This window comes from Lepus europaeus, chromosome 9 (assembly GCF_033115175.1).
Source record: "Lepus europaeus isolate LE1 chromosome 9, mLepTim1.pri, whole genome shotgun sequence".
NCBI classification, from domain to species: Eukaryota; Metazoa; Chordata; class Mammalia; order Lagomorpha; family Leporidae; genus Lepus; species Lepus europaeus.
Genome location: NC_084835.1, coordinates 116931728 through 116954150, shown reverse-complemented (window position 1 = coordinate 116954150; position 22423 = coordinate 116931728). Strand labels below are relative to the sequence as shown.

Below are 22423 nucleotides of genomic sequence, written 5' to 3'. Positions count from 1 at the left end.
TCTGGTTTATCCTAGCGGGTTTGTGAATCCCTATAATAAAATCCACTTCATGATGTGGTTTACCGAAATGACCAACCTTGGTGGTTACTAAGATAACCTAAAATTGAATCTTATGCAAAATATATTTAAAGAAAATTCCATCTGTGCTTTTGGTCACACAGCTACCACACTGTGTTGAGCAATTTTCCAACGAAACCAAACAGCAGTGATTACTGGAAACCAATCAGAACCCTAGCGATTCAGGAGAAAAGCATTCACGCTAAGGCTTCAGCTGAACTCCTAGCGGCCTCTGTGTCCTTTTGTTAACCAGTAATTATTCTTCCTACTTGAGAATGATTTGCGTCTAATGGATGAGCTTGACGGGGAGAGAAGAAAAGCCTATCCAATATTTTCCGTCTTTTCAGAGCTTATATTTTACCCAAAGGAAGAGAGGCATTTAGTGTGATCTGTATTTCATCTGCTCTCTGGGGCGCGGAACCCAGAGACGACGATCTGTTAACACAGAAACATGGAGCCTCTCCCTGTCGGACCCCTCAGCGGCCCTGTCCTGAACGTCACACACGGAGCGCTGGTGACATTGTCAGCTGTGTCTGGTGACTCAGAATATGTGCTTGCAGTGTGGGAAGCTTGGGAGAAGCTTGGGTTACGGGGAGGAAACCCAAAGGAACTGAGAAAGAAACGTTTAAAAATGTCCAGAGGAAAATCTGGCCTTCTAGATGCGGATCATTTTCGGTTCACTATTTGCTTGATTCTCTGGTTTACTCAGCATGAGCTGCTTAGGGGAAAGGGAGAGGAGGCATCCCCACCCCTGCCCCTCCTGCAGCGGGCACAGCCAGCCCAGTCCTTCTGAGCTTCCAGAACGTTCTGCCACTGCAGCGCCTGCCGTTTCCCCTCTCCCTGGACCCTGTAATCTCATTTTCTCTCTGACCCTTCAGGCCTGAGGGTGGTCACGCTTCCCCTACTGTGCATCTATCACAGCTCCTTACTGGCTCCTCCTTAAAGTAGCCCACAGCTTGCTTTTTTTTTTTTTTTTTAATTTATTTGACAGGTAGAGTTGTAGACAGTGAGAGAGACAGGGAGAAAGGTCTTCCTTCCATTGGTTCACTACCCAAATGGCCACTATGGCCAGCCCTGTGCCGATCCAAAGCCAGGAGCCAGGAACTTCTTCCTGGTCTCCCATGCGGGTGCAGGGGCCCCAGCACTTGGGCCATCCTCCACTGCCTTCCGGGGCCACAGCAGAGAGCTGGACTGGAAGAGACTAGAACCCAGCACCCATATGGGATGCCAGGGCCGCAAGGCCAAAGATTAACCAAGTGAGCCCATGGCTTTTTAAGTAGCCCCTTCACTCAATTCTGCTAAAATCTGTTTCCCGTGGGCCTCTGGGCTTATAAGAAGGGAAACTGAAGCAGCTGACAGCTGAGGAAGGGAGGGGTCAGAGTGTCAGAGGACTTGGGAGGGGCCAGGGGAGAAGTTAGAGCTGTGGTTAGGGGAGAGGTTAGGGCGAGGAATTACAGGAGTGGCTAGGCAGAGGTCAGAAGTTGGGGGAGGGGCTTAGGAAGAGGTTGGGGGAGTGCTTGGAGGTTAGCAGAATGACTGGGGGAGAGGTTAGGAGAGAAGAGAGGGAAAAGGTTAGTGGGGGGTTTAAGGAGAGTTTAGATGTCATCGAGAAGTTAGTGGAGGATAGGGGTGTGGTTCGACTGGTGGTTAGAGGGGGTTAGAAGTTAGGGAGGGTTTGGGCAGGGGTCAGGAGAGGTTGGAAGCTAGTAGAAGGGTTGGGAGAGAGGGTAAAGGGGGAGAGGTGTTTAGGGGTTGGGCCAGAGGTTAGGGAGGAGCGGGGTGGAGAGGTTGGAGGTTACAGGTTGCCTCTACTGCTGACCAGCCTGTAGTGAACTCCAGGGCCCGGGTTTGCCTCTGGGTTCCTAGTTCCTTATCTGCAAATTCTGGATGGTGATGAAAGCACTGAGCTTATGTGGTTCTTCTTTTTTTTTTTTTTTTGACAGGCAGAGTGGATAGTGAGAGAGAGAGACAGAGAGGAAGGTCTTCCTTTTTGCCGTTGGTTCACCCTCCAATGGCCGCTGCGGCCCGCGCATCTCGCTGATCCGAAGCCAGGAGCCAGGTGCTTCTCCTGGTCTCCCTTGCGGGTGCAGGGCCCAAGCACTTGGGCCATCCTCCACTGCCTTCCCGGGCCATAGCAGAGAGCTGGCCTGGAAGAGGGGCAACCGGGATAGAATCTGGCGCCCCAACCGGGACTAGAACCCGGTGTGCCAGCGCCGCAAGGTGGAGGATTAGCCTGTTAAGCCACGGCGCCGGCCATGGTTCTTTTGAGTATTAAGTCAGGCATTAAACTGTGCTAAATGCTGGCACCCTAGCCAGCAGATGTGAGGTCACGGTGTCTCTAAGCGGGGTTGTTAACTTGGGTGACCAGCAAAGATCTCTCCAAGGAGGTGGCATTTTGACACGATGTTTATATGACAAAGCTCTAATACACTCATCTGATATGAGAAAAGGAACTTAGAAACTCAACATTTGTCTCCTTATCCTATCACTGACTCCAGACAATAATTCACAATTCCTGTAAGTGTGGATACTGGCCTGTGTCGGCACGAGCCAGCTGGAAAGCCTACTATTAAGACCATGTTCCTGGCCTCGTTTTTATCTTGTTATTCGTAAATGTTTTATTTTTAAAATTATTAAATATTTTTACTAGCATATAAACACAGCATAAACCAATCAGACCAGGCAACCAGGCTTTCCATTGCTTTATCTTTTCTTTGTGCTTGGAGCCTACCAGGTTTTCTCCTCCAGTTCTGTACACGAAATATATCACTAGGAACTAAGTCACCCCACTGTATTATGAAACTAAAGATCTAGAAATATCTGCAGGAGAAACATTCTGGGGCACATTGTTAATTCACATTATTTTTGTGGACTGAAAGCTATGACTTCAATTGAGATTTCAGAAGAGATTTTGTGAACACACAAGTTTTTCTCCTAGAATCTTGGGCGTAACAAGTCAATCCCATGAAGAATATTTACTAGTCATCTACTAAAAGAGTTTAAAATCCCAGACAAAAGACACAGTATGGAAAGAATGGTCCCTGGCTTATGGAGCTTCCGAGCTGCTTTGGAGTGATGACTGGACAAGGACAGACAACAGTAGACCCCAAATGAAGGTCCACACAGCCAGTGCTACACAGGGCCAGAGAAGGAAGCCAGCAGAGCACAGAAGAACCATGCAACCCAACTGCACACAGCACTTCAGCAATCATCAACAACACTCAACACAGACACAGTCTGTGCAAACCCCTCCACCACTGCCACAGACTTCTTTTTTATTTTTTTCTTATTTATTTGACAGATAGAGTTAGACAGAATATGTAGCCTGTGGGGTCAGAGGGAAGGGCTGCTACAATTTAAATTCAATATACTTGCTCACAGCTATTAATCTATTTTAAAGTCCCCTTGTTTCTGTTCCATTGCTTATTTTAGTAGAAAATAATATATTATTTATCTTTCTATTAAGATGATGTTGAGAATGTGGGAGGAGCCATCATATTTTCTTATACCTAGTGGTGACACTCACCCCCCTTCTCCACCTTCTCCCAGTGGTATGCATATGGATGGGGGTCTTCAAAAAGTTCAAGGAAAAAATATATTATGAAAACACTGCATGGATTTTGAAATACTTTTTTTTTTTTGACAGGCAGAGTGGACAGTGAGAGAGAGAGACAGAAAGAAAGGTCTTCCTTTGCCGTTGGTTCACCCTCCAACGGCCGCTGTGGCCAGCGCACCGTGCTGATCCGAAGCTGGGAGCCAGGTGCTTCTCCTGGTCTCTCATGTGGGTGCAGGGCCCAAGCACTTGGGCCATCCTCCACTGCACTCCCGGGCCATAGCAGAGAGCTGGCCTGGAAGAGGGGCAACCGGGACAGAATCTGGCGCCCTGACCAGGACTAGAACCCGGTGTGCCGGCGCCGCAGGTGGAGGATTAGCCTATTGAGCTATGGTGCCGGCCGGATTTTGAAATACTTTTGCACCAAAATAAGCTTATCTTTTAATTCCATGCTTTCTTGAACTTTTTGAAGTATTTCATAGAAGCCCGAGAAATACAGTCCCACTTCCTAAATAAGGAAATATATTGGCTATCGAAACACTTAGAATATTTTCTTCCTTCTACCAAAATTGTAGCTCTCCTCCCCAGTCATGGGAGCTCAACACAACACTAAAGGTGAAACCACTTTAACTTTAAGGGTAAATTTCCCTTCTGTATCATTAAAAAAAACGAAACTAGTAATGAACTAGGAGGAACAGAAATGCGACTGAAAATAACAAAACTGAGAGAAGAGCAGAGATTCCCGTCATGCACAGAAGCAAAGCCGGACAGCAGCACATCGTGCCTGTTCCCTCCTTCTGAGCAATGCCTGGTGCTGCTGCTGGCGCAGACTCACCGCCGAGCACTCCCTGTCTGCTAGCCTTGGTTTTTCTACTCTTACTAATGCTGGGTTTATTCTTGACATACAATACAAACTAAGCTGTTTTTGTAGGAATTCATGAGGATCCTCAAACTTAAATATTGTGGATATTCACTGTCTAAAAGTGAAGGCCCTGAGGATGATCTCAATTTGTTTTATTAGCTTCTGCAAATCTGGGGAAAATGGAAAGAGCATTGACCCTTTAAATGATAAAACAAGGCAAATAAAACCAAACAAACAAGATAAATAAGATCCTCCCCCCCCCCCCAAAAAAAAATTAGCTTTATGAGAAAGGGAGCAGCCTGGAGAAGAAATGTAGAAACAATCAGACCTAAATAGACACAGTGAAGAACAGTGAAGATGCTGCCTTCCTTACCAAGTAGCTTCTAGCCACTAGAGGCAAAAGGAGTGGGCTGACTCCAGACTCAGGCATGGATGGTGGAGGATCAAACGGAACAAAGAACCTGAGGTGCAGAGCGAGGTCCCAGCAGACTCTTACCACAGTGCATCTGGGGCCAGAAAGTTTTAATGGAATGTCTAGTACTGGTATGCTAATCTTAAATCTCGCTGAAATCAGACTAGACGTAGAAGTGACTCAACATCTCCTAAAAGCTATTTTTGAATTCTACTCAATTTGTTTTAATTCTGACTCAACCAGACTTTGCTTTGGTTTGATCTTTGTGCTCTCCTTAGGTGCTCCCAAACATTCCTTTGAGGATCCCAGAAGCCCAGTAGTTTCATGACTTTTAGTAGCTGCATTAGGGGAATGAAGGCTCAGGTTCAGCACATTGAGCCAGCAGGGAGTAAAGAGAGTAATTTGGGAAAAAAGCAATATAATAACCACTGCTCATTGAGCACACATTTCACACAAATTGTGTGCTAAGTACCTTAGAAATAGTGCTTTTAGGATCCTCATATCAACTTTATATGGTGAGGCTGCTCATTGTGATTAATTTAATGTATTAACTTTACTGGAATAAAAGATGTCAGGATAGCTGGTAAAACATTATTTCTCAGTGCTGTCTGTGATGGTGTTTCTGGAAGAGATTCCCATTAAAATCAGCAGACGGAAGAAACAAGATCTGCCCTTACCAGTGTGGGTAGGCATCACCTGATCCATTCAACAGAACCAGAAGGAAAGAGGGAATTCTCTGTTCTGAGCTGGACTTCCTCCTCTTGCCCCCAGACAGCAGGACCTGGTAGCCCTCCATCATCATGTAACCCAATTCCCATAATAAATCTCTCCTATATCTATAGGTATCCTCTTAGTTCTGTTTCTTCGTAGAACCCATATCCTTATAGACACATCCTCATACCATCCATGGAAAAAATAAAATGGAAGCCTGGAGGCATTTAATGACTCAGGTAGGTGACAGAGCAGGAGTCAGATCTAAGTCTCTGGGAAATGAAGGCCATGGTGTTCTTAACAATTTGCTACATTTGCTCATCAAAGCTCTTCAAACACATCTCATGTTAGAATAAAGCACAGATTCCAGGGAGAAGAAATATCAGTTTTCACAGCTCAATTCCCACAGACTTGACTGAACTACCTCTGAAATGGTAAAGAATGTTGCTGAAGAACAAATCTCAATTCAAACAAGTAGTGTTATGTCTTGATCTGGTGAGGATGCTGTAACAAAATAGTACATTTATTTTCTCATAGTCCTAGAGACCTGTGAGAAATGCAAGATAAGTGTTGGCAGGATTAGTTTCTTCCGAGGCCTCTCTGCTTGTGAGAGACTGCTCTCTGTGGGTTTCACATGGCCATCTTTTTCTGTCCTCCCTGGAATGTCACATGTCTACGTCTGAATCTCACATGGCCATCTTTTTCTGTCCTCCCTGGAATGTCACATGTCTACGTCTGAATCTCACATGGCCATCTTTTTCTGTCCTCCCTGGAATGTCACATGTCTACGTCTGAATCTCACATGGCCATCTTTTTCTGTCCTCCCTGGAATGTCACATGTCTACGTCTGAATCTCACATGGCCGTCTTTTTCTGTCCTCCCTAGAATGTCACATGTCTACGTCTGAATCTGTTCCTTTATAAGGACATCAGTTGTATTGGATGAGGGCTCAGCTGGATGACTTCATGTAGCCTTGATCACATCTGTAAAGATCCACTCACCAAAAACAATAATACTAGGGGTTGGGTATCCAACCTATGTATTTTGGGAGAATACAATTCAGAGTTCAAAATAAGCCCTAAAAAGAGACATTAAATTATAATAATGAATGTGATGCTTTTGCTTGTAATAAGATTCTTTTTTCCCCCTAGCTTTACTGAGATATGACTAACATGCAAAAGAACTAAACATAAGTAACACCTGCAATTCTGTAAATGTGAACATAAAAATTGTTATTCTCATCTTTTCTCTGGGAGATATTTATATTTGTGAAACTACAGAATTTGGTTTGAGATATTTAGTTTAAATATGACATGCAATTTTTCATCCTTAAAATTGTCAGAAAAGTTTTTCTTAAATTTAATAATTGTTTCATGCCACTAGATTTTTGATATAAGTTGTCAGATTGCATTGCCTTAATTTACATTTCCACTTAGAGGGTATAAAAATTCTTTCTTAACATTAGATAGATCTGGATGTTATTAGATGTTTGAAATCTTTTTTATTACAAGTTGAAGTATAAAAAGTAGAATCTCTTTTGCTTAGTTCCTTTTTTGAAATATATTTACTTTTTTGTAGTCAAATCTATATTTTCTTGATAAAAAGTTTTGTGTCTTGATAAATGTTTTCTTCATGACAACAATATTAAAATATTTTATCTTATGTTTTCACAAATTTCTTTTACTATCTTTAGCTCTTTTATTCATTGGGGATTTATATTGGTTCATGCACTAACAAAGATTCCTATATTGCGTAATGGCTAATAATGTGAGTTCCAAAAAGCTACTTACTATTGGGCGACATCTAGCTAAGTTCTTTAACTATTTTGTCCCTCGTGTTCCCCGACTGTAACACAACAATCGTAATTATTCCTACTACTGGAATTGTGTATTAAATGAGTTAATACACAGAGTAGTGACGTATAGTATATCACAATAGTGGTGGTGTACTAGAGCAAAGGGAACTACATTGTGGCAAGTGGCCCCATCTGCGCTAATTAATCTAACATTCATAGCAAGCTGCTGCTGAGATAGAGGTAGTGTTTACACTGACCTTGATCCTTTGAATGTAACCCGTTTTTGACCTCTTTGGAAGTTTGAGGACTTATCTCTGTTCCTAGTATTATGAGCTTCACAATGTGCTTGGTGAGTGTATTTTTTCCAAAGACTCTTTACTTCTTATTTTTTTCTAAATCAAGAAATAAAGGTCTTTCATTTCAAGGAAATATTTCTCAATTAGTATTATAATTCTCTGTTAATTACTTCCCTTCCAGTTTCTTTCTCTTCCTTTCTTCCCTGTCCCTGGGCCCCATCTTCTACCCCTGTTGTATTATTTATATGTTCAAGTACTGTTCTGATCTTGTAATTTGTTTTTAGGTTTATTTTATTTATTTCAAAGGCAGAGTTATAGATAAAGAGATAGAGAAGGATCTTCCATCTGCTGGTTTACTCCCCAAATGGTTGAAATGCCTGGGGCTGGGCCAGGCCAAGCCAGGAGCTTCATCCAAGTCTCCCATGTGGGTGCAGGGGCCCACACACTTGAGCCTTCCTCTGCTGTGTTCCGAGGCACATTAGCAAGGAGCTGGATCAGAATTGGAGTTGCCAGGGCTCGAACAGGCATCCATCTGGGATGCTGCCATTGCAGATAACCACTCAATCCCTTATGCTACAACGCCAGCCCCCAGTTTTGTACTTTTTTAACCTTGTCTAGCTTCATTCTCTTTTTCGCTGCTTTACTTGGAAGATTCATGATTGACTTAATCTCACCTTCAGACCTACAAAATTATAGAAATTCCACTCTAATTGTAATGTGCAAAAGTTTTTCTTCCCTTTCCTCTTTTTCCCCCCTCTTCTTTCTGTAACTTACAAGCATAATATATGCACATATACCTATTGCTACTAATGGGAGTTTTACACCTGAAACTATGAACTCTGTTTATCTAATAAATGGACATCCAAATATTTCATTCTCATATTTTTAAAAATTAGATATTGAATGAGAAAACTTGGTACCATTTAGTTGTATGTAATGGTCACCCACAGCTGCGAAAAGACTAATGGGTTAACATCACTGAAGCACTGGAAGTATAAGCTATAATATATAGATTATAATACTTTGAGCCTTGAAGATGGTTTGATTTGATTCAAACAGAAATTCTTCATAATAAAATAGTCATATTTATTATTCTAGGTGATGTAGAAATCATTTATTTCTGTTGCTTACTTTTAATTTGTTTGTATTCTATTTCTTGTAGTTACTATTAAGATATTAGCTTTTGATAACAGTGATTTCTTTGCAAAAACTTAATTGAGTACTTCACCAGAGCAGACAGAAAATTCTTTTGAATAACCATGGAGTTCACAGGCAATCTGTGCCAGTCAATAAAACGGAGCAGTGTGGGCCAGCGCCGTGGCTCACTTGGCTAATCCTCTGCCTGCAGCGCTGGCACCCAGGGTTCTAGTCCTGGTTGGGGCTCTGGATTCTGTCCCAGCAGCTCCTCTTCCAGTCCAGCTCTCTGCTGTGGCCCAGGAGGGCAGTGGAGCATGGCCCAAGTGCTTGGGTCCCTGTACCCACATGGGAGACCGGGAGGAAGTACCTGGCTCCTGGCTTCAGATCAGCGCAGCACCGGCCATAGCCTCCATTAGGGGAGTGAACCAATGGAAGGAAGACCTTTCTCTCTCTCTCTCTCTCTCTCTCTCACTGTCTAACTCTGCCTGGCAAAAAAATAAATAAATAAATAAATTAAAAAAAATGGAGCAGTGTGAGTTGTGAAAGAAGACGACTTGGTCTGAATTCCAGTTCCACCACTTACTATGTTGAAGCGTAACAAGACTAGAAGAGAAGACATGAAGTGAAAGTTCATTAATGTGGTTGCCAAGAGGAAAAGGAGCTATTCTATAGTTAAACACTCAGATATTTAGCTTTTAAACTACAAACATTTCAAACTGAACTACTTAAAGATTTATTAAAACATCTGTTTATGTCCTACAATTCAGTTAAAAGAAGTATGAGGGACATAATGAAATCGGTTAAAATTTACTATGAGTTTTTCACATAAGTAGTACAGTTTTACTCTACAAAGACAAAAGATTCAGCTTGCATTTAGTCTAAGATCTTCTGAGGTGACTTTGAAGACTTATCAAGAAATTTGTTTTACTTGAGAAAGATTTTTCATCTGTCGAGAAGTTTGCTACATGATTATCAAAGCAAAAGTTTTCCAGGAACTCTGCTTTGAATAACTGATGACACTGGTCTCTCAGAGATCTAGGGAGTACTTTGATGACCACAGACAAAATTTCATTTTATTAGTGTTTGTAAATAAGGCCACAACGCTCAATGGCATAGCTCCCAAGCTCCTTATATATCACCATTATGAATGACGCCAGGTGTACAGACTTCCCAGACTTTGACTGCAGCTAAGTTATGATATAGACAATGTAAATGGCCACAAACAGCTGTAGGAACAGCACTGGGGTGGCAGATCAGTATACTTTTGGGAAGTTCTGAAGAGAAATTGCATAGGAAACAGGAAAGGTACGGAATACACCTTGGCAGATGGTAGACTTGAGTTTGAGCCTTGACTGTGTAATGTAACCCTGAGGTTCTTCTATATGTAAAATGGGAATAATACCAGTAGCGGTCCCAGAGTTTTGAAGATTCAGTGAGTTAATATAACTAGAGCAATGGACATAGCAGAGCTCAACATATTGTGTTAATAATGCCTATTTACTTACCTTTTATTAAAAAATGTGTGTCTGCATGCTGTTTAATCAACAACTAGGTTCTGATAAACTGAAGAAAAAAATTTCCCACAGAACAGAGTGACAAGAGAAAGTGAGTTGCTTTGGTGACTTTGATTACATAATCCCAGCAACTGAAATTCTAATACCTGTAACATTGTCTACCATCTCTTGACGAAGACTGAGTGACTTTTAAAATAATGAAAGCCCTTTTCCCACTTCCATTTGGCATTCATCAGTTGAACTGTAGGACATAATCAGGAAATAGAAACTTCGCTATTATGTCAAAACAGTATTTCACCACTGAGCCCATCATTCTTCCCTAACCAATTTCCCTCTTCTCCAGCACTTTGATTGGCACCGCATGTTTCCCTTCCATCAATAGCCAGTGTCAAAGACCTGGGGGCCATCTGGTCTTCTTGTTTTCCCAGAATCTCCCCTCAGACCAACAGTTATCAAGTCCTGTGGATCCCGTCCTCCTGATACCCTCTGTGTCACACTCACTGTGTGCCTTAACTTTCTCATTGGGTTTGTGGGTACAGCCAATCAACTGCTCTCACTGCCAACAGCATCCACTTTCCCTAATCTGTTCTTTACCAAAGTGATGGTGCACATCTAATGATCTCTCTCCCCATACCATTTTAGTGGAAATGAAAAGTCCCCTAGCACAGTGTTCAAGGTTCTTAATGGTGGTGCCAACGGTGTGACTTTGGGGTTCTTTAGTTAATTACCACATGCACAATTCATCCATATCATCCTTCTCAAGTAAATATCTGTGTAAAAACATCTTTTTTTTTCCCTGCAAATAATGGCTCAAGACAAACCCTAGAGAATGACCTTCTCATCAGATTGTTTCTCCTAAACTCTTTTATCCGCATATCTGTCTCCCAAGGAAATGTGGTTTGTGCTTGTTCCACCTTCATCTTTTTCCAATCTTTCCCTCACATCTTCTGCTCTAACAACTCTCTCAGATTACAATGGTTCCCAGAGGAAGAAAGTGCTCTCAGCCTTGGAATAGACTTCCTCTTCTACCAGGAAGGCCATCCTCACAACCATCTGGATTTCAAGGTCTTACCAGATGAATCTTTATGTTTTTCTTTAAGAATTCATCTGTGAGGGCCGGTGCCATGGCTCACTTGGTTAATCCTCCGCCTGTGGTGCCGGCATCCCATATGGACGCCGGGTTCTAGTCCAGGCTGCCCTTCTTCCAGTCCAGCTCTCTGCTGTGGCCCGGGAAGGCAGTGGAGGATGGCCCAAGTGCTTGGGCTCTGTACCTGCATGGGAGACCAGGAGGAAGCACCTGGCTCCTGGCTTCAGATTGGCGCAGTGCCAGCTGTAGCAGCCATTTGGGGAGTGAACCAATGGAGGGAAGACCTTTCTCTCTGTCTCTCTCGCTCACTGTCTACAACTACCTGTCAAATAAAAAAAAAAAAAAGAATTCATTTGTGAAGCCTTACACGTTCCTCCCAGCATCCTGCGCAGCCAGAGATGGGGCCATGCCGCTGTGCTGTCTCAGCATTCTCCGTGTACCTCTCCACCTCCATCTCTTTACTTTTGCGTTTCCCCCATGAAATTACACCAAGTTTGAGAAGAGGAAGCTTATTTACCTTTGTGTCTTTTGAAACTTGAAAATGCCAGGCACACAGCAAGCACTCAATAAATATTAATGAATAAAACTATTAAAAATGCATGCAGCAGCACACTCTTGTGTGTACAAATAGAACAGAATGTAGAGAGATGTACAGCTATCTCAGATCTTTGCTTGCACATCTTTGATCATCAATAATTATCTGTTAAATCAGAGTAATTTAATTATATGACCTGGCCCTAACTAATGGGAAAATGACAATAATTTAAAAATAAAAATTTGATAAGAATATACAGGTAAATATGACTTTCAAATAAATGCTGTAGACACAAATGTGAGAATGAAGAAATGATTATTTTTGGCTTTATTATAATGCACTGACCCCAACACATGTGATGATTTAAAATATTGCTTTTTAATACAATCTAGACAGATGTGGATTTAGTAAGAAGAGGAGGAAATAAGCTCTGTGCTGTGAAAGTCTGTTGGTAGGCAATTCTCTGTGCTTCTCTTGAATTTCTGCATGCTTTGTGAGCAAAAACACTGGCCTTTGTTCTGGGCTATCTTTTCAAGAGTATTTGTGGGAAGGAGAAAGGGAGAGGAAGGGAGGAAGGAAGGAAAAATCATCATGTCTTGGAATTGTATCTACAGATCACATTGAATTTGTTAAAAATGAGTTATAAATTAAAGTAAAATAATTTTCAAAAATTTGTGAAAGTGTAGGCCTGAAGTGTAGAGATAATATCCCCCTCTGGAGCAAAGGATGCTCTACTTCTTTCAGCCCAGTAACAATGGTGTCTCCCTCTGTGGCAAGGACAGGATGGATTTTGTCCATTCTAAAACATTGGGCTTCCCTGAACTTGAGAGTCCTCTTCTGTAGCACAACCTCCTTCATTTGTAGGTGCCAACTGACTCTCTCTGCATTGGCCTATGGGGACTGGGACTCAGGAAACCATCACAAATGCTGGTATTCTAGTTAGTGCTGTTGCTATGAGTAATAAGCTTTCCATTGTCTCTGACTCAGGAATCTCATATCTTCTACTAATTAGCATCCTTGAAATTGCTAACTTGCATGGAGTGTAAAATCTTAGGCCCTTCACAATTGATGATGTTAATAAATAGTGATACTTAGTGATTCCCATTATAAGAGCAGTGCTTTCCTAGTTTTGTTGAATTTTACATTTACTCATTATTTAGACAGATTTTACTAAGTTTCAGTGAAATCCTTTCTTGATCTGAATGCACATCATGCCTTAATGAGATAATTTACATCATAGCGGACCAGTTGAATGGTTTCATAGTGAGAGCTGAGTAATTCCACGATATGAGAAAGAATGAGTGTAGACAATGTTGGTTCACTGGGGTAAAGAAAATTAGGTAAGTGGTCCTCTTACTAATTAAATTCATAGAATTGGTATAGACTATTAATCATAATTTCAGTAAAGCCAGTTCAGTCATCTGAAAAGAGTTGTTTCACATTATTTCTTACGTGACATACATATTCTTGTTTCTGCTATTGTCTTATTGGAGGGAATCTCTTCTTTAGAAGACTTTCTGAAATAGCAGCATGCTGTCAACATAAAGATGAAGTGAAAACAAATCAGAGAACTCATTTGATTTTCTCAGGGAAGAAAGAAACATTTATTTTAGAAGAAACACAAAGCAGAGAAAATGGATGATTCCTGCGGTTTTAGAATCAAGATTTTATCCTGTTAGAGCCATTGTTGAAAAGGGGGAAGCATGTTTTAATTCTGAATAAGGAAAATTATTCTCAAAGATTTGCTGTCCCTTAAAATTACTCTAAGAGACTATTGCTGTCCCACAATAGGGTACTTTTAAAGATGGAAAATAAAGAGATTATACAGTAAATAGTCTGCAAGCTGTGATGGTTAACATTCAGAGGATGATTCACTATGAACATATCTCTTATCAGAGTTCCTTTGTTAAAATGATTCTTTTTGTCCCCTGTAACAGTTAAACTGAACAGAAAAGATGCAGATTTGTGTGTTCTAAAGTATCCTGTTACTGACTGTTGATGTGTGATGGGGAGCAGAGGAATGTGGCCTCAAGGGAGAGTGATGCAGAGGGTTTGAACTGCAGCTGGAGAATTAGACATGCTTGTGCTATGGACACCTTTCAATCATTAACTTACCTCATGATGCTAGACCATTTTAAGCACCATACATGACGTTCATAGCATGCTTGGCATATGATTATTATTTTTTTTTTGACAGGCAGAGTTAGACAGTGAGAAGAGAGAGAGAGACAGAGAGGTCTTTCTTTCCATTGGTTCACTCCCCAAGTGGCTGCTATGACTGGCACTCTGCGGCCGATGCGTTGCACTGATCCGAAGCCAGGAGCCAGGTGCTTTCTCCTGGTCTCCCATGCGGGGGAAAGGCCCAAGCACTTGGGCCATCCTCCATTGCTTTCCTGGGCCACAGCAGAGAGCTGGACTGGAAGAGGAGCAACTGAGACAGAACCCGGTGCTCCAACTGGGACTAGAACCCAGGGTGCTGGCGCCACAGGTGATGGATTAGCCAAGTGAGCCATGGCGCTGGCCTTGGCATATGATTCTATTGACAAAAATGTGGTAATATAGTAACTAGTCAATGATTATGGTCTTCTCATATTCAGAAACTTTTGAATGATTTGACTTTTTGGTTTAATAATGATATGTTTGTTGATGCTTACATATTGCATTTGCATGTTTAAACTTACAATACAAATTAATACTAATTTAAATTTCTGAATGGAAATATATGATGTAAAAACAGTGAATTTAAAGTTAAACATCTTTTCTACTCTTCAATCTTTGTGTTAATTTATGCTCCTATGGAGATAATCCCATGCATGGAGGCAGCTCAGCTCTTGCTTGAGTGCACTGACATGTGTATTATTGGGAAAAATTCCTTAATGAGTTGCAAAATTATGCATGGTATCTGCCTTTTGCTTCCTACCGACAATTCCTACTTTTAAAACATTAATAAAGTCTGCACATATAAAAACCTATAACAGAAACATCAAAGCACAGTGATTTTTATTCATTCAGGTAGTTTTGATTTGGAATATTAGTATAGAAATCACCGTAGGAAACTAGTTGATTGCTAAGATCATGGCTTGGCCATTGTACACAATAGACAGACATGGGAACAACTTGAATGTCCATCAACAGATGACTATGAAGAGAATGTGAACATACTGCATCTACACACAGTGGAATATTATTCAACTTTATAAAGGGTGGAAATCCTGCCATTTGCTACAACGTGGATGAATCTTGAGGACATCAGACCAAGTGAAATAAGCCAGGAACATATGGACATAAACTGCATGATTCCACTTCCACGAGGTTGCTAAGATCCTCAAACTCACAGAAACAGAGAGTACAATGGTGCTTGCTCAGATCTGGAGGTGGGTAACATGGGAATTGCGTTTAACAAGTTTACAGTCTTTGTTTTGCAATATAAGATCTAGAGATCTGTTGTACAGCATTGTATCTATACATAACACTGTGTTGTGCACATCAAAGTTTGTTAGGATGATCATAGTAAGCATTCCTGGAATAACAAGAAAAGATTATTGCCTGAAGTCCATTACATCTCTGTGATTGTGTGTGCTGGAATGAAATTGGATCTTGCTTGATGAACAGTGAAGCATTTAAGGTTTGCAAAATGACATTGATGAAATATTTTAGCCTATATTTTTTTCTTGAGTGTATGTGATAAGAGAAAAATTCTGAGGTGTCCTAAATTAATTACACTAGTAGGAGGATGGAAGGGAGGAGAAATAGGCGAAGCCAGTCAGTTGAATAAGTTATAGGCCAGAAGGAATGAGAGCAACTTCACATTTGTCAAAGTGCATTAAAGCCCTAACTCAAATCCTTTCCTTACCAGCTAGGTGCCACCACTATCTTACAACCCCAATCAATACAAAAACAACAGACACAAGGGTACTTCAACAACTTTGTGGAAAGCAGAATTAAAAAGATTTGCTTATTGAAGTGCAACAGATCTTGAAATCCATGCATGTTTCATAATATACATATTCATAATACACATTTTCCATGAAATTTTTGAAGGCCCCTCATATTTTTTCCTTATCACAAACTGTGGGATATTTCTTGTGTCTCCTTAACCCAAAGCTTTCCCAACTCAGAATCACCCCATTCCTCTTATCTACAGGCAATGTATATTCAATGTAAACAATTATACCTCCCTTTGCCAAATTTTCATTATAAAAATGCTTAGCTCACATCCAGCAGACTTTTCTTGCTGCTTAGCCTTGCTCCTGGGGACAGCAGGAACTTGTACTAGGTGTACTAGGACTGGTCCTTTCTTTCCAGCTACCATCTGTATCAGCTCAATACATGTTCACTTCAGAACTAACTCTCTCTTTCTCTTTCTCTGCTTTGGTTTATCATATACATACTGTTCATACATTGAGAGAAATACATGCTAAAATAGATAAATATTACACTAAAATTAAGATAATGACATTGATTAGATTTAGTAATTCATTGACGACAATAAGAGTAAAAAAGACTTTACTCTTGGGGACATGATACTGCCTAATACATTTCTGTACTTGTGAGAATAGTCCTTGCTTCTAGATAAAAGGAAGACACTCTCTGTGGAGACCAATGACAACAGTAAAAACGAAAACTTCCGTATATGTGGGTGAGACTTTGGTTGTCCTTATTGTCAGTATGTATGACATCTATGACATTGCTGTTACCGTCTCTATAGCCTACAAGGGCCAGAGGGGAATTATCCCCCAGGTTCTGCTGGTGACAACTGGAGGCTGCCGTGAATACTTGTGCTTGTCGTGCCAGATGCCCAGGTCACCACTCGCTCTTTTCACTGTTTCCTTAGGAGGTAACCAGGGGCGATTTAACATTCTAGCCTGTAAGTGGCTCTAGTTTTTCCTTGGTGCCTGTCAGCACTCCCCAGTGTCATGGGAGGGTTTATAGGCTGCAGTTTATAGTCTTGATCTGTGAACCAGGTAAGGATATAGTCACCAATTCTTCAGTGATTATCCTAGATAACTTGCCGGGGCCTGAATCAATCACTTCAAAGACCGTAGGAGTATCGCTGAGAACTTCTTGGTGAAGAAAACCTGCCAGTGGGTAGCAGCCTTTGACCCTGTCCTGGATTCCCAGCCTGTCTTCCCGAGGGCCTGTCCATGGTGCTGACATTTCTTCTGTCATGTGACTACTGGGATGCTGATGGGAACTCAACTATCAGAAGATTGCTCTGGACTAAACTGTGTCCCTCCCCAAAATTCACATGTTGAATTCTCAGCCCCCCTTGACTTTATTTGGAGGTAATTAAAGTTCGGAGAGGTCACAAAGGTGAGTCATAATCCTGTGAGACTGGTGGGTTTATAAGAAGGAAGGTGAAGGCAAAGGGTCTCTCTCCCTCTCCACCTACAGACACAGAGGAAAGGACTTGTGAGGACCCAGTGAAAAGGCATCTGCTCTATAAGCCAGGAAGAGAGCTCTCACCAGGACATAGCCATGTTAGCAGCAGCCTGATCTCGGGCTTCCAGCCTCCAGAACTACGAGAAAATCAATGTATGCTGTTTGAGCCATGTCGCCTGCGGCATTTTGTTATGACAACCTGAGAAGTCCAAACAAGGGCTGACTTTGGTAAACACTTCAGTTCTTGACTTTAAGGCCAAAGATCCTTAGGGATTATGCTTATTACTTTTTTTTAAGAAGAGAGATGGATTTTTTCATGGAGTAATGGCGGGATACATCTGAACAGATCAACTGCACTGGCCACCATATGAACTGTTCAAGTAAAACATAACATGTATGGAACAGCTCCTGCAGTTGCATAAGGTATTTCACAAGAAAGTAGAAACAGATTAGTTGGGGTCTATACTTAAAGAAGTAATACTTACTATGCAAAAACTTTTAGAAGATAGAGTGTTTAGCAGTTTAATTCCCCCATCCTCTAGTCTTTGCTGATACTATCATTCTACTTACTATCCAAAAGAACGTGTGAGGATTCTGCTCTTCATATTAAGCGTTAAATGCAGAATGTTTCTTTTTGGGCTTTCATTCAAGTTGCTACTGATAATGTTGCTGGCATTTTAACTGAGACGTCTCTCTCCAGTTCTTGCTAACAGGCTCTGCTGTAGCCTCCTGTTTGCCTTGTGTTCACAGTTCCAATGCCAGCAGCTTCAACACTCACCTCTAAAACAAAGTCCAACATACAGCACAGGATTTTCAATCCTATTTGCCTTTTTTAAAGGGAACTTACTTTAAGTCTTCAGGTTTTGCATTTTGAAAACAGGGAACATAATGCCTACCGCATGGTTTACAGTAAGTAAAAAGTACTTACAATGGGTAATGCAGATGGTGTTCTTCACTTAGTACTTACTCTTGAAAATGTTATGCACATATTAGTTGTCTGTATGTATTGCCTTGGAGGAAGACACTGCAAGAAATAAATCTCCAACCTTTCAAGTCACAGAACAACCCCTACCATGTAAATAAGGCCCTGTAGTTAATTCACTATTTCTTTCCATAGGGATTGTGGTCTATTTGATATGATATGTGTGGTCACAGATTCCATTATGCACCATTCCTATTATTTGGGTTTTTACGCAAGAGACATAAAAGGGTAGGTTCTATTGACAAAAATATAGGAGCAGCTGCTATCATTTCAATGTCCTTTAGCTCAGGGGAGTTGGAAAGAGGCCTGGCAATGTCATAGACCTTTTGTGTGTAAAATTTGATTCTTCAACAAATTAGAAGTAATGGGAGTGGAGAGGGCCTCCACGTGGATTCATGAAACTGTTTTAACTTTTTAAAAATATTACTAATTGGGAGATTTATCTCTTTGTAATATGACTTTAAAATGTATATAGTTGGCTCTACTCCTAATCTGTTCTTAAGTCATAATGGTTTACTTTTGGAACGCATAATCATACCCATTGACACTAGTATTTTTCATAAATCTTAGAGAACTCATGGATAAGCTTACAACACAGTGTTATTTCCCCTATAAATGTATTTAATCAATGAAATAGAAAAAAAAACAAGTAATCAATTTTATGCAAATATTGAAAACTTCAAATTACATATAAATGTCTCTCTGATCTATTTACTCATATACATACCATCCATTTACCTGATTGAACCCTATGAAATTGCACTTTGTGGATCACAATTGTAAAATGTCAAAAGGTTCATAGGGTTCAACATAAAATATATAAAGGATAAAGAAAATGCAGTTATTATTAGGTCTGTCACTTGCCACTTCATTTGCTTTATTTAATAATTTATTCCTGCAGCTCTATCCTTATGTCAAAGCACAGCCTGAGCATAAATAAATATTTGCAGCACTAATCACATTAACATCACAGGTGTGTCAAGCTTTATTCATGGCCCCATTAATTGCTTCAGTGCGGGTTTTAGTACATATCTCTATCATATTTTATTGCTTTGTTCTTAATTTTTTGTCTGATGAGTTTCAAATAAAACAAGAAATATAAATGAGTCACAACAAGCGAGCCAGTGTCACACAAAGGTGAAGAAAGGCGCTAATCTCTCTGTGTCCCACCTTCCTCAATCTCACCCCAAAGGCATATCTGTATCCATTTGTACTTTCCCCTTGGAGCTTCGTGTCTGGCTTGCTGATGTCTGGCTGTCTGCCTCCCTGCTTTCTTCCTTGTGCTGTGTTCTGTAAGCTTTGCCTTACTTTTCCCAGGTGTGTTCACTCCGAGGCTCTCTGATCAGTGCACCTCTGCTGTGCTTGCACGAAAGGGATCAGAGGGAGCCACCTCATTTCCCCTTTCATTCTTATGGGTGCCAGATTTGACTATATGAAATCAGAAAAAATACCAGAGATGAGGGATTACCTCCCTGCCCCTACAATTGACTTTATTCTCTTATCTGGTCACTCTAACCCTGCTCCTTGCATGCTGCCCAAAAAGGGTGTGCCCCATAGAACATTTGTTCTCCCCGCACCCTCCCCCTCTATTCAAGGCCAACAGGACACATCTGTTGTTGTACCACAGGTCAGGAACACCTGGTCTACTTACCTCTTTCACTCCTCTTTTCACTTGGCTTTTGTTTACAACTACTGATCTCTGTATTTCCTCCCTACTTTTCTATTTTCATTGATTTTCTCAAGTTCTCCAAACTCTATGTCCTGGGCTTTTCTTTACTTTCTCCTTGTGCCTCTTTCCTACTCCTCCTCTGATTGCCAGAGTCTTGCCCAACACTGGTCACTCCAAAGTGACCAAAGTAATAATATGTATATATGTTACTTTTAGACTACACAATATTTTCACATGTGAGGGATGTTCAAAAAATCTCATGGAAAGTAAGTATTATGAATAAACAATGGGGCCGGTGCTGTGGTACAGTGGGTTAACGCCCTGGCCCAAAGTGCCGGCATCCCATATGGGCGCCGGTTCGAGACCCAGCTGCTCCACTTCCTATCCAGCTCTCTGCTATTGCCTGAGAAAGCAGTAGAAGATGGCCCAAGTACTTGGGCCCCTGCATCAGCCTGGGAGACCTGAAAGAAGCTCCTGGCTCCTGGCTTCGGATCCGTGCAGTTCCAGAACTTGCAGCCAATTGGAGAATTAACCAGAGGTGGAAGACCTCTCTCTCCCTCTCTCTCTGCTTCTCCTCTCCCTGTGTAACTCTGACTTTCAAGTAAATAAATCTTTAAAAAAATTTTTTTGCACCAAAATAAATGTACCTAGCCTTTGCACAGCCTTTCACTGGTCATTATATCTTTTTAAAAAGATTTATTTATTTATCTGAAAGAATTACACAGAGAGAGGAGAGAGAGAGAGAGAGAGAGAGAGAGAGAGAGAGAGAGAGAGAGAGAGGTCTTCCGTCCGATGGTTCACTCCCCAGATGGCCACAACAGCCGGAGCTGTGCCAATCCGAAGCCAGGAGCCAGGAGCTTCTTCCTGGTTTCCCATGCGGGTGCAGGGGCCCAAGGACTTGGGCCATCCTCTACTGCTTTCCCAGGCCATAGCAGAGAGCTGGATAGGAAGTGGAGCAGCTGGGTCTCAAACTGGTGGCCATATAGGATGCCGGCACTGCAGGCCAGGGCGTTAACCCGCTGTGCCATAGCGCTGGCCCCACTGATCATTATTTCTAACATCCCAGCTACCTTTTCAGTTCCAGAAGATAACTTCACTTAATTACCTGTGTATTTTCCCCTTACTATGGCCCATTTGTATTGCCAACTGAAATGACAGTTGATAGGAACAATCACAAACTATGAAACTCCCCGAGTCATGTAACGTCTCTCAGGCTTCAGGTTCCTCATCTGTAAAATCATGTAGTGCCCGTGGTACAGGAACAAGACTTGAAGTCACGTACCCTTGATATAGATCCTGCACTTGGCACTGTCTGCTGTGTAAGATGATGCTACCCTATCCTATCAATCTAGTGAAATGCATGCCTCTATGTCATCTCTGTATCTTGCAATTTTGTTCTTTATGTATCAGTGCAAGAACAAGAATGTAGGACACCATGATGACCTAGTAAGTAGGGCTTACTCATTCTGGTGATTCACACTGGATAGTGTTGGTCATCAATCTTGCAGGCCCTATAGGATGGATGCTGGCTGGGAGCTGTTCATCCAAGGACAGCTGGATTTTGCCTTAGGACCCTTGAGCTGACAGTAGTCTGCTGTCATGTCTCAGTCATCTAGGTGTGACGATTCTTCACATTCAGATGGCAATTTCTTCTTAAGGCAAAATCATACTAAGTGTGGTACTTTTTTTTAAATCACAAAAGCGTCTCTGATGGCAGAGAGATGGCGCAGTATTATCCTGATATTTATTATTAACTGAGGCACAGCTAGTTGTTGGAACACAGTATAGGATGAAAAACTCCTGCAACTGAATTGATTTACTGAGACAAAAACCATGGGGAAAAGTGCATAGTCTTGGAATGACAAACACAGAGACACCTTCAAAGGCTGGGTCTCTCTGACAGCTCTCCCTAAAACTGCATGCTCTGTATCTCATTTTCCTTTAACTCTATTTTTCTTTACAGGAGTATTAATCTTTAAAATTCGATTAAGTATATTAGTGTGCATATTTGTTTGTTGCTTGTATGCTCTTCATGAAATTAGGTAAGAAGTCAAACTTAGTATGCCACATAGGAGATGCTTAAGAAATACTTATTTTATCTTGAGAGATAACATAGTCAAGGGGATTTAAATGGTAGTAAGGTATTCTCAGGGAAGTCAGGAGGCCTGAAGTTCCTAAAACTTTGCTGTCCAGTCATTGCATTCTTGTGACTCACAAGAAGGGGAAAATGAAGCCGACAGCTTTGAGAAAACGAGACCACGTTGTCTGGGACTGAAGCATGCATAGACTTCCAGTGGTTTGCTAAATGTGGACTCCAGGGCTCTATTCCTGGAATTTCTGATTCAGTAGGTCTAGGGTGGAACCTAAGCACTTGCATTCCTAACAAGTTCCCTGGAGATGCCGATGCTGATCAATTGGGGACCACACTCTG

At 41.4% G+C, this 22423-nt stretch overlaps 1 protein-coding gene across 2 annotated transcripts in view; it reads right to left on the bottom strand.

Annotated features, from left to right (window-relative positions):
• Positions 1-22423, bottom strand: part of DOK6 (docking protein 6) — a 475096-nt gene that overhangs the window by 5925 nt on the left and 446748 nt on the right. The gene's annotated exons all lie outside the window — the stretch shown is intronic.